Genomic DNA, 16,610 nt, shown 5'->3' with positions numbered 1-16,610 from the left:
GGAGCAGAAAACAGCTAATTCTTGGGTCTCCAACTGAAATAAAAGTGACACATAATCTGGCATGTCCTTTTCACTGCTCTTCTTTTTCACTGTATTAGTGGACATTTTAGTATAAAGGCAAACTAATGTACTCATTGAAACAGTTTCAAAGTCAAAGGATTTTAGAAAGCAACCATGATACTTAGTAGTAGGGTTATTAAAAATTCAGAAATATTGTGGGTTAGGGTTTTTTAAATCATTAAAACATATTTTGTTGTTGGGGTACATGAATAATGTAGGACAGGGCTTCTGTTTGGAAAATATCTGAGGAAGTGAGGTGTATGAAATTAATGGAAAAAAACTTTTACAGAGAGGAAAAAAACCATACAACTGTTTTCTACGGTGATTCTGGAAAATATCTGCTGAATGATAGTTCTAAAAAAGTGTAATGTTGCCTATATGTTAGTCTGTCTTTAGGCCTGAAAACAATATTTGATTGTTTATTCATCTATGCTAAGACTTAGAGGTTGATTCAAGAACATAGTAATTCTCAGAGTAATTCTTGGTAGAAGTTCAGGTTAGTAGATTTTTTTTTAACAACACATTCTGGTTTCAGAAGATTTTTTCTGTATAGTTGTTGTTGTTTTTATGCCTGAGAAGCTTCATTTGCTTGTATGAACACTGCCCAGAAATGACGGAGCAACCGTATGAAGTTAATGTCAAATGCTACCATAAATTAGCTGTTAGGATGCAAAGTTAGTGTATTGATTTTTTCAGTCTAGTACATATTCTTTTTATAAACAAACTTGATCATGTACCTATTGATATATTGCAGATGTAAATTTTGTTAGAAAATATAGGAAGAAAGTAATAAAAGCTATGAACAGGCAGTCACTATCAGCAAATTCTATTAGTAAACAGATAAATTTCAAGCAAGCTTATTGTTTTTTAAAGAGGTTTTGATTATTTCAGGAGACCAAAATCGACTCATGTAAGATTGTCCCCATCATTTGAAAAAATGAAAGAAAAACCTTTGCACTGACTGAAAAAGAGTGTAAGGTTTTCCACTTTTTTTTTTTTTTTTTTTCCCTTGATTTGTATGTGTTCTGATTCACAAACAAAACAACTAGCACTAGATATCAGAACATCAGAAGCTGTAAGTAACCCAGGGAAGTCTTGGTGGCAAGTATCAGGCTTCTTCTGGAGCTGGGTCATGCATGTATCCTCCATAGCACTGTTTTAATATCACACTGTGATAATGCCTCCAGATGTGAGTAAAATGCTAGGACTTCCTATTCCTGTTACGAAAAAGATTATTTAGCAATGTTGGAGATAACTGGGTGCTGAAAACAGACAAAAACATCGAGAGAAGCAGGAAAGGAGGTGGGTGCTGACACAAGTTCCCAGTACAGGCTGGGTGTGTGAGTTATAAGTCACTGTCTTACCTGCACTACCACTGCAGCTAGCAGTAGTTAATGAGGTAATTTCATATGTTCAGGAAATTCAAAACAGAACAGAAGTATTATTGTTGAATTTTCCTTAAGGCTCAGGCACCTGCTCCTGCTCTATGCTTTTTTCATGCTGCTGCCAACAGCTCACATTATAGAAGCACCACTGTTTTGATCAATTACTTATTGTCCTAATAAGGGTGCATACAACCTCTGTTTTGCAATGGTACTACAAAATGAGCAGTTTTTTAAATCCCACACATTTCTGTTTTAAAAGCTTTTGTAAATCAATTTAGCTATGTCACAGTTTCATTGGGAAATGTGAAAACAACACTTTTACAGTAAGCTAAGCTTGCAAAGGGCAGCATGCTATTATTTTACAGCCCAGTACTTTCCATTTTCAATTCCTGAGACTCGCACTTCAGTTTGAATGACAAATATTTTTGCACATGATTGTGTAAGTGCAGAAGGGTTCAGCATACAGACAGATGCAGGGGCCCTGAGGGCACACATAGTCCTTCCCTTCACTGGCCAACCTCACCTGGGACCTCCCCACACCCTCTGACTGAGAGCACCATCTAAACCCAGTCCCGGGCTACTGGTGCCTGAGTCCTGCTGTAAAGGTGTCTCCCTCCTAGTCCTGTTCTTGGGTTACTGCTTGGATTTACTGGATGGACCTTTGCCCTGGTGTGCCACCTGATGATCAGTGGCCTGTTGATGGGACCTGGTGTTGTTACCTTCCTGTCCTGCTCACCCGCCTCTGGGTCAGAAGTATCACAGCCTCTGGATGCAGGCAGTGCCCAGCATGGCCCCCAGCTTGCCTCACCCTATGAGCAGCCCTCACATTACCTACCCTTCACATCATCCCATTAAATACATGGTGATACCAGAGTACCACTGGGTCTTACCTTTTGGAGAATCTCTGTTCCTGTACATAAATACAGATCTTTCTGGTGACCAGGAGAATCAATCCAGCTCCAATCTCCCTGCTTGAAATAGACACAGCTATTGCTTGAACCCTTTACAGTTGGCAGTAGCAAAGTGTGGCTTCTGACAAGCAGCCAAAAAGTTTTCACTCTGTGCAGTATTTTGAAAACCTGTCTAGAGAGATTCTTGCATAAAATTCCCTACATGCACATGGATTTTTACATGTTTTCAAATTCTACTGCTTATGCAAACACAGAAAATGTATTGCTAGCCAGAGAGTTGTGGTTGTCAGCTTCTGTTTAATGGACACCAGGTAATCTGCAGTAGTCATGTTGCTAAATCATAGAGATTTGGGAGCATAGGAAAGGACATGAAGCTTCAGAAACATTGGTGAACATGCTGAATAATTTCATCTTGGCAGAAAGGAGTGGAGTGATTGAGATGTTTAAATCCTGTCGTGGTGATTACAAAATCCTACCCCTCCTTCATAGTGTGGGAGATGGACAGAATTACCTTCTGCAAGATGATGGCATTTATTTATTTATTTATTTTTTTCTTCACAACATAGGAAAATGTTCTGATGAATCTAATAGATTCATTGCTATGGGATACTAATGTCTCCTGATGGCAGCACTCCTTTGTATAAATATTTGATTACTTATTTAGTAGGTCAAAGACAGGGATCCAGTTGAGTTATTCCTAGTACGACAATTAAAATAATCATCTGGAAGGTGGAATCATGCTACTCAATATTTATTTTGGGGAAAAATGAAAAATAAACTACTGTTCTTTTCTTGTTCTCCACATTTCCATCGTGTTCCTAATTCTGTTTATGTTCATCCAGAGGAGAAAGGAACTAATGGAGAAGGTGAACTTGCTACTTCATCTTTATTTCCATGTCCTAAGGAAATGGTCCTTGTTATTTTCTGTAGTCTCAATGGAAGGTTGGCTACATTCCATCATATTCCTCATACGACGCATATGAATCAAGGCAGCCCATGTAAGACCCCTCCAGTAAGTCTTACCCCTCATACTGCAGATGGTGTCTTGATATTTCAGAGCAGCCTTAGATTGGACAAGTTTTTTATTTGTTCTCAAACTTAAATCTCATTCCTTATGAAACAAGGAGTATCTTTCCCCTTTCTGTGTTTCAGTAAATACTTTAGATTATGGTTTTTCAAATTCATTAACATTCATTTTAACCTATTTTTACTTTTATTTATTTATTTATTTGTTTGTTTGTTTGTTTATTTATTTATTTATTTTATTCCACGCTTTTGCATATGACTGTGTTACTGTTTAGGAATTTCCCTTCCCTTCCCTTCCCTTCCCTTCCCTTCCCTTCCCTTCCCTTCCCTTCCCTTCCCTTCCCTTCCCTTCCCTTCCCTTCCCTTCCCTTCCCTTCCCTTCCCTTCCCTTCCCTTCCCTTCCCTTCCCTTCCCTTCCCTTCCCTTCCCTTCCCTTCCCTTCCCTTCCCTTCCCTTCCCTTCCCTTCCCTTCCCTTCCCTTCCCTTCCCTTCCCTTCCCTTCCCTTCCCTTCCCTTCCCTTCCCTTCCCTTCCCTTCCCTTCCCTTCCCTTCCCTTCCCGTTTTACCTAAACAACTTCATTTTTCCTCTAGTTTGGCCAAGTTGCTTGAGCAGCACTCTGAAGAATGATAAACATGCATTTTTCTTTCAAGCAGATACAGTTACAAACACTTGCTCTTTAAAACTTTTGCCTTTGTGAACTGGTCTTACTGTTACACCTTCAATAGATAAGGTTACTGCTGTGTGTGCAGTATTTTCTAATTTCCAGGCCTTTAAAAGACGGCTAGGTTGCTGCTGCTTTGATACACATCTATCAAGATCTCAACTGAGTCTCATATCACTTTAGTTAATTGTAACCTCTCTGTTAGTCTTCTTTGCTCCAAGGGAATATTGGTGGCTCCTGGTCAACTTCTTATCCACAGGGTCCTCATGTCTATTCCCACAAAGTGGCTTTCCAGATGGTTGGCATGCAGAATGTTCTGGTTCCTGGGGTTGTTCCTTCTCAGGTTCAGGACTTCACACTTATACTTGTTGAATTTTATGAAGCTCTTGGTGAGGGCCCTATGGACAGCAGCACGACCCTCTGGTGTATCAGCTACTCCTTCTAATTTTATGTCACCTGCTAAATTCCTGGGGGTATACTTTGCTTTATCATCCACATCATTAACAAAAATGCAAAACAGGATTGGTTCCATTATTGAACCCAGGGGCACACCACTAGTTACTGGCCTCCAATTAGACTTTGTGTCACTGAGCACCACCTTCTCTGCCTGGCCTGTCAGCCTGTTTTGAACCCACCTCATTATCTCATCACCTTCTCTGTGAAGATGTTATGGGAGACAGTTTTAAAGGCCTTACTGAGGTCAAGATAGATAATACCTAGAGCTGTCTCCTCATCTACCAAGGTCAAGTTCACCTTAAGTGGCTAGTTTTATTAACTGTGTACTAGCAATTACTCTTACAGTTCTCTGAGCTGAGATGGCTGAGATGTAAGATTAAGATTGCCAGACCATGTGGTTCATGCTGCTGAAATGCATGACTGTCTGTTGGAAGAACTACTGAATATGTTTTGTATAGCATAAGGTCTCCAGCTGACATTGATAACCAGCCATACGTAGTACCTAGCAACAGAGATACATCTTAGGAATATGCCTCACCTAACTGGAACCTTCCATGTATTTTAAGCTTTCATGACATCCTGCAGTCATGAATTTCATAGTTGCATTTAATTTAATTTAATTTCAGTTTCATTTCATGTTCGTACACACTGCCTGATAATTTCCCAGTATGTTTCCTCATTATTCTGTTATGAAATATAAAGGATAATCTTTCTTCCTTTTCTGTGTCAATAGTGATTTTAGATGTGTTTGCTTGTAAAAACATCATATTTCTTTTCCCAGCTAAGTCTATTTAGTTTCCTGTCATGTGTAAAATACTCTGTAGTTCTGCTCATCTTCTAGTATACCTTTTTTTTTTTTTTTTTTTTTTTTCAGTGGTTGACTAGACCTTTCTGAAATATTCCTGTACAGAAACTGTGTGGGTTTAAATGGTGACATAATGATTTCTTGCAGATTGTCCTCAATTCTTTTGGGCTAGACCCCCAACATTCAGCTACTGGCTGAACTACTGGTTGAATATTTTCTTGACATTTTGAGAATACCATCCACAATAGTTCTCAGAGGTTTTTCTTGATGGTTGACTCGGAGTCCTCAGCATCTATCAATAATGCTATTTTTTCCTGCTTGCACTACTTCTCACTTTGCTATTGACTTTCAACTGCCATTTTATCACTTGGTCACTGGGTTCTGCTAACCAGAAGATAACAACAAAAAAATACTTATTGTAGCTGGAAAAAAATAAATGACATATTATGACTTTTCAAATGATTACTACTTTGCAGTGATACTTTCATGCTGAATCAATTGTTGGTAACTGTGACTAGGTCAGCAGCTGTCACAGGACAGAGCGCTTTTGGAAAATAATTGTTTTGAGGTGTCAGGAATAATTACGCTAGGGCAAGAATATCCACAAACTTCCACAAAATCCCTGGCTTGGAAAAGAAGAGACTAACTTAGAAAAGAAAAGACTAAGATTTTTTCACAGCACTTTCCACTGAAGATCCTTAAATTCCCATGTAATCTTGTTTGTTTTCACAAATCTATGGAGCCCTGACTTCGCAGTGCTGTAAAGGGCCATTACAAAATGTGATTGTTTCCTTCAAATAGCAGGAAAAAAGAGCTTGTATTTGAATTTGACCACTGAAATTGCTTACAAAAAGATTAACTGACTGAAACAATGAGGAAGCAATGAAGGAGAAGGTTTAATTCATGTTATTGCTCTGTCAGATTTTCTTCCATTCATTTTTAACCCCTAAAAAAAAAAAAAAGGAAAAATGTTTTCATAAAGGATTAACCTTGACAGAATTACCTTCTGTACTGAAAGCTGTTTCCATTTATATTTTTATGTCCATTTTAAGCTTTCAGGATCAGGTACAACTGAACAAGCTCTTCAGTTTAAAGAAGTAGGTCTGTAGCAAGAGGTTATAATGACATTTTTAGCCTGTTCAACAGGGAAAAAAAAACAAAAACAACAACAACAAAAAACAAACAAACAACAAACAACAACAACAACAACAAAACAACTAAATTACATTTTTTAAATTTAAAAAATCAGAATGGAATTTCTCATAATAAAATAGGAATGTTTTTTTGAATAATGTCTGCATTTGACAAGACAAGAAGGTATTTTCTTTTTTGCCCCATAACTTAATGTCAAGAATGTGCTCTTAAGATATCTAGAATATTGGGTAGGAAGTATACATGAAATAATTGGTACTTTTCCTGGAGATCTGGCTCTGGTGAGTCAGAAACCAATGATATTTATACCATGTGATCAATGTGACCCCCTAGTACTTTTAAAGACAAGTTTTTTCATTTGTCCTTTACTCAATCTCTTCTGTCAATGCAAATAGTTGAGTAGGAAGATTATCTGTTCTTTGAGGGGAAAAAAAAAAAAAAAGATTAATTTTACATCTCTCTGAACAGGTTGTTTGCACGATAAGAGGAAGATCTTTGCTCACATTCATTCTTGCTGGCTGGAAAAAAAGGTCTCCTGCTATTTACTTGGTCAGGACCTTATACATGAGGTTACAGAAATATTTAATCCATTTTTGTGTATATTTAGCATGCTGGCCACATGACGGCTAAAATTGTGTTTTTATTTTTTAGTTTTTGAACATTTCATGAAGAATATGTCTTCCCTTCAAATCGGCAGAGTGCCCACGCTTCGTTTTGCTTGTAGCAGTTCTGTAACTAGTATACTGACTACCCTGATTACACTCATCTAGTTTTCGCATACTGAAAAGCTTTGAAAAAATATAAAGAAACATACAATGTTCTGTTGGGGGGGGGGGGGGGGGGGGAAGCTTTTCATATCCCGCTCTTAATTTTGTCTCCTTTTTTATCTGTGACTGATGCTTTGAAGCACACTGCTGAGATTTATTTCATGATGAATTACAAGGTTACATTATAAACTGCATCTCTGAAAATTCTCTTATCTGTAAATACCCAATTGTGTTGTTTCCTTTTTTTTTTTTTTTTTTTTCTAAAGACATTTATTGCACTTATCAGTGAAGTAGAAGGTTTGAACAGATTCTTCTGTTCTCATAGCTATTACAGATTTTTACTTTTCTCTCACTTTCCTATATAGATATTTTATTCATTTTAAACTAACTTTTTTTCCTTCAGTGCAGCAATCATCTTCACAATAGTTTGGTTATACATTTTTGTAGTATCAAGAACTTTTTTAACTTCCATAGTACTAGGTTGCTGTTACTTTAGGTGTCGAAGAAGGGAACTTGGTGCACGAGTAATACAGGTAATAGTTAACACTTTTTCCAATTTTATCCATCACACTAGGTCAGACTTTGCAAACCATACAGTAGACTCTGGAAAACATACTTTCAATAGAAAGTATGAGTTGGAGATGAAACATAGTTTGCCTTCAAAATAAATAAATAAATAAATGCAAATGGCATGCAAACACAGGCTATTTATGTAGTAAAGTACTACTCTGCTGCAACAAGGATGAAAGAAAATGGTTTAAGAATATGGCCTACTTTTCCATAGAAACATCATGTTGTGTGAAATAGAGGTTTATGTAACAAGCCTGTAGCTGACCTTTCAGTAAAATATTTTTTGAATTAGACCAGACATTTACCAGAGACAAAGACTTGCTTGAATAGCTCTGTTTGCAGTAAAGATGCTAATTAATCTATTTCCTGGGGAAATGTGTAAAAATAATTAAGAGATTGGCAGGATTTTTTTTTTTATTTTTTTATTTTTTTATTTTTTTTCTGATCTCTTGGGGACTCCTTAGAAACTTCCAGAAAATTAACACCTGGCCTATGTCTTGTAAAGAAAGATTGTCCCATTAAGAAAGTCTGTACATCCAGATAATATGATATGGCCTTTTGTGTTCATGGTATATATTTCAAAATATTTCTGACCATTTGTCACTGTCTGTAAAGCCTTGGCATCATAGAGACCTCCAAAGGAAGGAAATAAATCATTTCACAAGATTCAACCAATTTTCTCAGCCCATAAGGCAGTGCACATAGATGTAAGTACTGGTCTTACATGCAGCCATATTGCTCCATTGTTACCTGATGTATGTCCATACCTGCAGCACCATTAATTAGATGCTGCAGCATTCAAGAGGAAGTTGAACCATACATATTTGTGTTGTGAACTGCATATATCTCCCTATGTGGTGTTCTATATACATAGCTCTCGGATCTACTACATGCGGTGCTTTAGCTTTTTCCAGTTTATTCTGAGTCATCCTGCAGCTATTCTATTAACAGAACAAAATCTAGCTGATGACCTTTTCTTTAAGATTAAGGAGCACAACTAACATATTTAGCGTAGTTGATGAGATTATTTTCTCCAGTTTAGATTTATCTTCAACAGCTTTTGCTTTGTATTGGGAAAAATTTTTGACCTTAGACTATTTTTATTCCGCCTTAGCAAAAAGGGAAAAAAAAAAGCAAGTGGAAACCACAGACTGTATTTTCCTTTGAGATTGTATTTAATATTATTGTAGATGTTCTGTAATATACAGTTGAGGGTATTCTCTGGGTCAAATCTTTTAATTCCAACAACAGAGAGAATGTGGAAGATATGTGTCACTTGAACATTACCAAGTATATTATTAAAATATGATATTTTTTTTCTTTTTTTTTTGTCTGAGAATTTGTGTATTCATTTTTGCACAATAAAATGTAAGCAAGAATATTCTTATAGTAAGAATATTGCTGCTGTTCGGGAAACCCATTATAAGAGTGGTTCCAATCAAGCCAAGTGTTGAAATTTCCCAATATAGAAAGAGTTGGGATACCATGGTGATCGTTTCTATAAAAATGTGTATCTTGCCCAATTTCAGAGATTAGGAGCAAACACTCTGCAATGTATTTTATGAGGAAGATCAATTAACAGGAAAAAAAAAAAAAAAAAGACTACAGCACATGACTGCTGTAACTTTGTGAGCCAGAATTCATTCCATCGTATAAGCTGTTTTCATTATCACTGGAATTTGAATGTAGAGATCCAGAGCTGAACAGAGCCTTCAACAAGGCCATGCTAATTTCTGAAGAGTTTATAGTGCAGTGATGGGGTTTAAAGGTGACTTTTCCCCACGTGTCTGATCTGTTCTTTCATCAGGACTCATTGCTCTGAAAATCAATCAACTCCCTGAACCAATGTGAAGTGTGACAACTGCGAGAAAGCCCCAAACTTTAAGTCATGCTCCCTGCTATCAGGGTGACATCCTGGTCAAGACCATCTGAAAATTAGATATGGTCCCCCTGTCTTTACCACACCAGCCAGAAACTTGTTCAAGAACCTCACTACTCTCATGGCAGAGTCCTTCATCTGATTTTCAACCTGCATTTATTTCAATCTAGTTTAGATCATTTTTTTCTTGTTTCAGTGTATCCTTCAGTTTATGTATTTTTTTTATCTCTGTGCTGATTCTCTTTCCTTCTGACACCATCCTACCTCATCTGCCTACACCATCTCTTCATTATGTAAAAAAAAAAAGTCATAATTCCTCTCCACATCTCAGCCTTCATTTTGACAAAATAAGCATTCATGTTTTTAAAGCATAGTCCATAAAGACAACCTCTCTTATTTCCCTGTTCAAGCTAAGAGACTTCATCTGCTTCTTTTATGGTTTTAATTTATCTGTTTTGAGTGACGCTATATAGAACTATATGGATAGTCCAAATGAAGCCTCATGAGTATATTATACAATGACATTAATATTTCCTGAGCCTCTGCAAACACTTTTTTTTTGATACACTCAACTGCTGTACATTTCTTTGTTTTTATTTATTTAATTGAACATGCCTTGCGTGAAAGAGATTGTAACATCAGACTGTAATTCTGTGTTATGCCCAGTTCAGTAGGTGCTAGTCCTGGATTGGAGCTGAGGCCTTATTGTAATAAATTTTAATAGAAGTGTTGGTGAAATGCATCTCTGATTATTGAAGGATGTTGGAGATATGTTTTATTAATCCCTGGTTACCTTATTTATCGCTGTATTTTCAGTTCATTTCCTCTTAATTGACAAGGAGTTTGCATGTATACATTCTGGCAATTTTACTTTAGTACTGTGGCTACCCTTTAGGAAACATAAAACAGTTTACAAATCTTAGTCTTGCATATTCAGATCCTGGTGTAATATGTAAGGTTCAGTCTGCACATAATAATGTGTGCAGATTTTTTACTGGAACTAAATAAACAGTAGTCAGCATTACAGTAAATTCTAAATAATAAAAGTAATGTTTATAATGAACTCTAATGAAGCTGCTATTTAGATGACAACATATTTATTAGACCCAGTGTAATTTCATTTACTCTGTGACTCAAAATGAAAAATGTGTGTGTATATATGTTGTTACAGACTATATAGACTACAACACTATACAAAGAGGAAAACAGCAATATACAGCGAAGCAAGTCAAAACCTACCTAGACTTACTGGTACAATAAAATAGACTTTATTGCACTTTACTACTAAATTCTGTTCTTAGGACTTTATATTCAAACTATTGCAAGATTGAGACATATAACTACATAAATTTCATTTTATACACCAGTGGCAGTTTAATTTAATGTTTTCAACTTGTATACTGTACTACTAAGTATATTTAATGTGTGCTGTGTACAAAGATTACATTTACCTAACTTGAAAAGGAATCACTCTGAAAATCTAATAATAAATTTAGCATTTTATCTAGAAACATCACCGCTGTTTCTACAGCTCTACTCTATGCTAACCCTAGTAAACCAGGGGTGTCATTTTAAGGGAACTGGGTGCATTGAAGATCAGAACTGGATGATGCAACTGATGTTAATGCACACCTTGCCATTGTATGGCAGTAGAACTGAGCAATGGTTATGGGTTGTTTAGTGTTCCTCAGTGATCACTGTACATGATTTTTGATGTCTTCTGTTAATGAAGACTTTATGCGGTGACCCTGAACTCCAGGGACAGTAATTTAATGCTGTCAACTTTTAAAAAATGTGTCTGGTGAGACTTGCAATTGGAACGATGCTAATACTTAAATTTTTCATATTCAAGTTCCTTCTTGGTAAAAATGTGACTGTTTATTGACATTCTTAGAACATATAAGAATGAAAAAAGAAATCTTACGGCCACAGATAAATGATTACTACAGTAACAATGTTGAGTGAAACTTCTGAATCATTTATTATTCATGTATCATTTTTTTCATCACAGAAGTAGATTAAAAAGCAGTCTTAGGCAAACTATCTTTTTGTTTGGTTTTGTATAATACATACCAGAGAAGGATCCTTAAAGAACTATGTAAATAGCCTAGATTATAGCATGGACTAGAAGTAAATTCACAGAAAATACTATTTTCTACTCATCTTTTGCCATTTTTTAACAAGCATGTGATTGCCTTTTAAACCATATGTCTTTAAAGAAAGTCTTATGTTTTTAAAGAATTGATTGAGAGTAATGAAGGAAAAAAAAAGTAACGATTTAATTATTGAATAGCTGAAAAAGGAGATACAGGTTCAACAAAAATATATTTAAACACCAATTACTTTGGCATACATGTAATAGTTTCATTCATTGCTACAGTGATCTGGGGTCATCATCTTGATATTTTATTCAGGTGTCCACATTCAAAATTTAGAGCTGTAATTAAACAATATTCCAGTGAATGTCTGAGTGACCTTGAAAAATATATATATATACACACAACTAAATAATTCCATAGATTAGCTGAACAAGAATTATCAAACCACAAACCAAATCAAAATCTTCTGCAATATATTGTTTGATTGCATCCTGCTATTTGGGGAAATAATGGCTTTGGCTGCTGTATATCCAGTGTAATATGATTTGAAAAATCTGGATTCATGTTTGGTCTGATTTTATTGAGTTATCCAAATAAAGAGATTTTTACAGATAATTTCAGTTCAGGGACATTCCACTTGAGTCCACTTGCCTGGGTTCATGCCTGGCTCTGCAGTATTGTGCAGCAGCTCCTGGACTTGATAACACTAGAGCATATGTGAATTGGGTTTCCTGTTAGATCAATTGAATTTTGTATGGAACAGCAACACAATTAACACATAACATGGAAAGGAAGCTTCAACTTCTCAAACTCAAACTCATCAGGATGCATATGGCCTTGCATGAGCTCAGGCACTCTTCTTGTTTGTTATGGTTTAGCCCTGAAGGAAGCTCAGCAACAATTAGCCGTTTGCTCACTCTCCACCCCAGTGGGATAAGGGAGACAATTAAAAACAAAAAGTAGTTGTTTGTAGGTTGAAATAAAGACAGTTTATTAGGACAGAAAAGGAGTAATTAACATTAATAATAAAATACAAAGCAAACGATACACAGTGCGATTGCTCACCACCTGCTGACCAATGCCCAGCCAGTCCCCAAGCAGAAGCCCCCCCCCACCCTGGCCAATTTTAATTTTTCAGCATGATGCCATATGGTATGGAACATCCCTTTGTCCAGTTGGTTTCAGTTGTCCTGGGTCTTTCTCCTCCCAGCTCCTGATGTACCCCCAGCCTCCTCATTGGCTGGGTGGTGTGAGAAGCTGAAAAATCCTTGGCTTAGTGTAAGCACTGCTCTGTACCAATTAAAACATCAGTGTGTTATCAACATTATTGTCATCCTAAATCCAAAACACAGCACCATACCAACTACTAGGAGGAAAATTAACTCTATCCTAGCTGAAACCAGGACATTATTCTAGGTCTGTCTATAATACTGAATATATATTTAGGAGTAAAATAAAAATTCAATTTTCACATGCCATATTATAACAGGAACAAACAGGTGTTGTAACACGAGACAAAATACTAGTTTCTGACATTACAGTGATTTTTTCTGCATGCTGATTCTTCGTCTATGCACTTCAGTTCATTTGTAGAAAATGGGGGTAACATTTTCCCATATAGCTATTTTTTTTCTATTAAAAAGTCTGATTTATGATAGCAGCAAATTCATAACCAACTCAACAAGTTGTTTTACAAGTGAAATGTTTTTAAGGCTTCTGAGTGCTTGCTGATATTCCATATGCAATTTCAGCATGTGAACTGTCTCAAATGGCTTCGGAAGTTGACCACCATAATGTTCATTCCTGAAGTCATTTCCAAAGTACTGGTATCTCTGAATGCACATTAAATCAGGCAATGATTCAGACTATAACAATTACATGACCTGCTGCCAAGGAAGCCTATAACATGTGATGACAGACACTACTAACTGATGCAATATTTTGTAATAAGGATTTTGACTGGAAATGTTAAAAAAGGAGAAAATATTTCTGAGAGGATGAGAAATATTTAACTTTTCAAGTCAAGTGAAGTCAAGAAAGCAATACATGTAAAACTGGTGTTAATTGCACAAAAGACCCCCCCCTCTTTTTTTTTTTTTCCCACAGTGCATGAAAACTGCACATAATAGAATTCAGTTCAGCCAGACAAATACAGAAACAGGGGTTAGATAACATATCTGGCACAAATATGTGGTAGCAAACACAAATCTTTGTACAAGGCAAGCTTTGTAAACAGTCCTATACAATATGAATGTGCTGCAAAGATGAAATTCAAGAGAAAATTGAATGAGTAATATATATGCATTCAGCTTTCAAAACTCTAGAAGTTCAAAATGGGATGGGGTACGTTTTCTTAATGCAATTCATGTGATTAGTTAATGGAAAATTTAAATAGCAAAGAAGGTTAAGGTTGATGGATAATATTTGCAATGTATTTATATGTATGAATTAATTGCCAGAGAGTCTTTAAGCTATATAGCCAGAGATAGTGTCTTGAAAACATAACTCTCTTCAGTTCTTCATGAAATTGTCACCAGAACTTTGCTGCTATTGAAATGATAGAAAATTATCTGGCTGAAAAAAATCCATGTAATTTTTTCTCTAATACTTGTCATCAAGTTCTGCAAAAGTACTAAATATTTTATTATATTGTATTCTTACTTTGGTACAACTTGCACATACATGAAGTTTATCTAAACAAGCACTATGTAAAAGACAGTTTTTATCTTCAACATGATGTTAGTTGGCTTTTTGAATTAAAAAAAAAATAATAAGAAGAATCTACGCAGAATCTCAGGTTTTACCATATGATTGTCCAAGACTAGACTAGTGAAACTGAAGAAGGAAAGAACATACAAAAAAGTAGAAGGGCTAAGACAGAGAGATAACTGAAAATGTAGAAAGAAAGAGAGAGAGAGAGAGAGAGAGAGAGAAAGAGAGAAAGAGAGAGAGAAAGAAAGAAAGAAAAAGAAAGAAAGAAAGAAAGAAAGAAAGAAAGAAAGAAAGAAAGAAAGAAAGAAAGAAAGAAAGGAAAAGAAAGAAAGAAAGAAAGAAAGAAAGAAAGAAAGAAAGAAAGAAAGAAAGAAAGAAAGAAAGAAAGAAAGAGAGAGAGAGAAAGAAGAAAGGAAGGAAGGAAGGAAGGAAAGAAGGAAGGAAAGAAGGAAGGAAGGAAGGAAGGAAGGAAGGAAGGAAGGAAGGAAGGAAGGAAGGAAGGAAGGAAGGAAGGAAGGAAGGAAGGAAAGACAACAAAACAAAACAAAACAAAACAAAACAACCCAACACACAACACCTCTTTTAGTGCAAAATGGTGCAACATTACATGAAAAATCATCACCACTGTCTGTAATCAGATGTAGTGTTTATCTAGATTACCAGACACTTTCCATTATCTTTTGTCATTTGTGCTGAAACTTTAATCATATGACCGGAATTTTCTACACTAGGACATTATCCTCATGCCATATGGATTTGTATCTTCTTTAAATTACAGATAACATCACTAGGTAGTTCATTTAAATAAAATGCCATTGGTAGAAAAGAAACTCAGTATTTTTTATTATGTTTAAAAAATCATACCTACTATTTTTGAGAATTGCTATGTTTTTAGAGTTAATATCATTTGGGGTCTTATTTGTTTTATTACTATTCCTGGTAATTTAACAGCATAAGAAAGTTTTAAGACTACCTGAATTTCTGGAAAACAAATCACAACAAACAAAAAAACACACTACTGAATTTATCTTGGAAGCTCTTTCAGAGGTAGATAGGAACAGAGGTTCCCCCAACAATTGCAAGAGTGCCCTAGAAGCTAGTTTATATTCAGTAAGAACTTCCTTTTCCTGTGAATTGTGTCCCCACAATGATACTAGGAGAAGTGACAAACCCTTGGAGTCATTGAGGATGAAGCACAAAAAAGACACTGTTTCTGATGGCATTCATGACTATGCCACAAATATGAAACCAAAAATATACCAGATCTCTTTGTTCTTTTTAAAGATCTATTATCATCAGGAGAGGACAGAGATTCAGTTTTTCAGGATTTTGCTAGGCAGTTACACTCTGGATAATATCAGCTTCTTAGACAAACACCAGCATTTGACAGAACACCTAAAACAAGATGACTACCTGTGGGCTTATTAAGTTATACTTGAAGGTGCTTATTTCATCCTATTGACTGGAGGCACCCTGCTCATTATTATGGGTCCAGCTGAAAGAAGGAAGGAAATCTCAAAATGAGCATTTACAATGGGTGTGCAGGTGGAAATTTTAGACTAAATCCTTATGCAACTGTGTTCTAAAGTTGTCCATTGAAGTTAGCCCAGCAGTCTTGTCGTGGTTTAACCCGGCCGGCAGCTAAACACCACGCAGCCGTTCACTCACCCTCCCCCCTCCCTCTCTGGGACGGGGGAGAGAAATGGAAAGTGAAGTCCGTGAGTTGAGATAAAGACAGTTTAATAAGACAGGAAAATAATAATAACAAAAATAATAATAACAATAATAACAATAATGATACAATGGTGATAATAGGAAAGTAATAATAATATGTACAAACAAGTGATGCACAATGCAATTGCTCACCACTCGCTGACCGATGCCCAGCCTAACCCCGAGCGGTCCGGCCCCCTCCCCCCGGCTAGCCACCCCTATATATTGTTTAGCATGACGTCAGATGGTACAGATGGTATGGAATACCCCTTTGGCTAGTTTGGGTCACCTGTTCCGGGTCTGTCCCCTCCCAGCTCTTACTGCACCCCCAGCCTGCCCGTTGGCAGGGCAGAGCAAAAGGCTGAGATGTCCTTGGCTTAGTATAAGCACTGCTCTGCAACAATTAAAGCATC

General features: G+C 36.3%; 1 protein-coding gene across 1 annotated transcript in view; it reads right to left on the bottom strand.

The window, feature by feature from the left end:
• Positions 1 to 16,379, bottom strand: part of GRIA4 (glutamate ionotropic receptor AMPA type subunit 4) — a 260,140-nt gene extending 243,761 nt beyond the window's left edge. Inside the window, exon 1 of the mRNA XM_068670317.1 lies at positions 16,351 to 16,379. The gene's annotated coding sequence lies outside the window, so the exon portion shown is untranslated. The remainder of the gene's footprint in view (positions 1 to 16,350) is intronic.
• Between the last annotated feature and the right edge of the window lie 231 nt (positions 16,380 to 16,610).

This window comes from Anas acuta, chromosome 1 (genome assembly GCF_963932015.1).
Source record: "Anas acuta chromosome 1, bAnaAcu1.1, whole genome shotgun sequence".
In the NCBI taxonomy this organism is placed as follows: Eukaryota; Metazoa; Chordata; class Aves; order Anseriformes; family Anatidae; genus Anas; species Anas acuta.
This window is presented reverse-complemented; position numbering and strand designations above follow the sequence as displayed.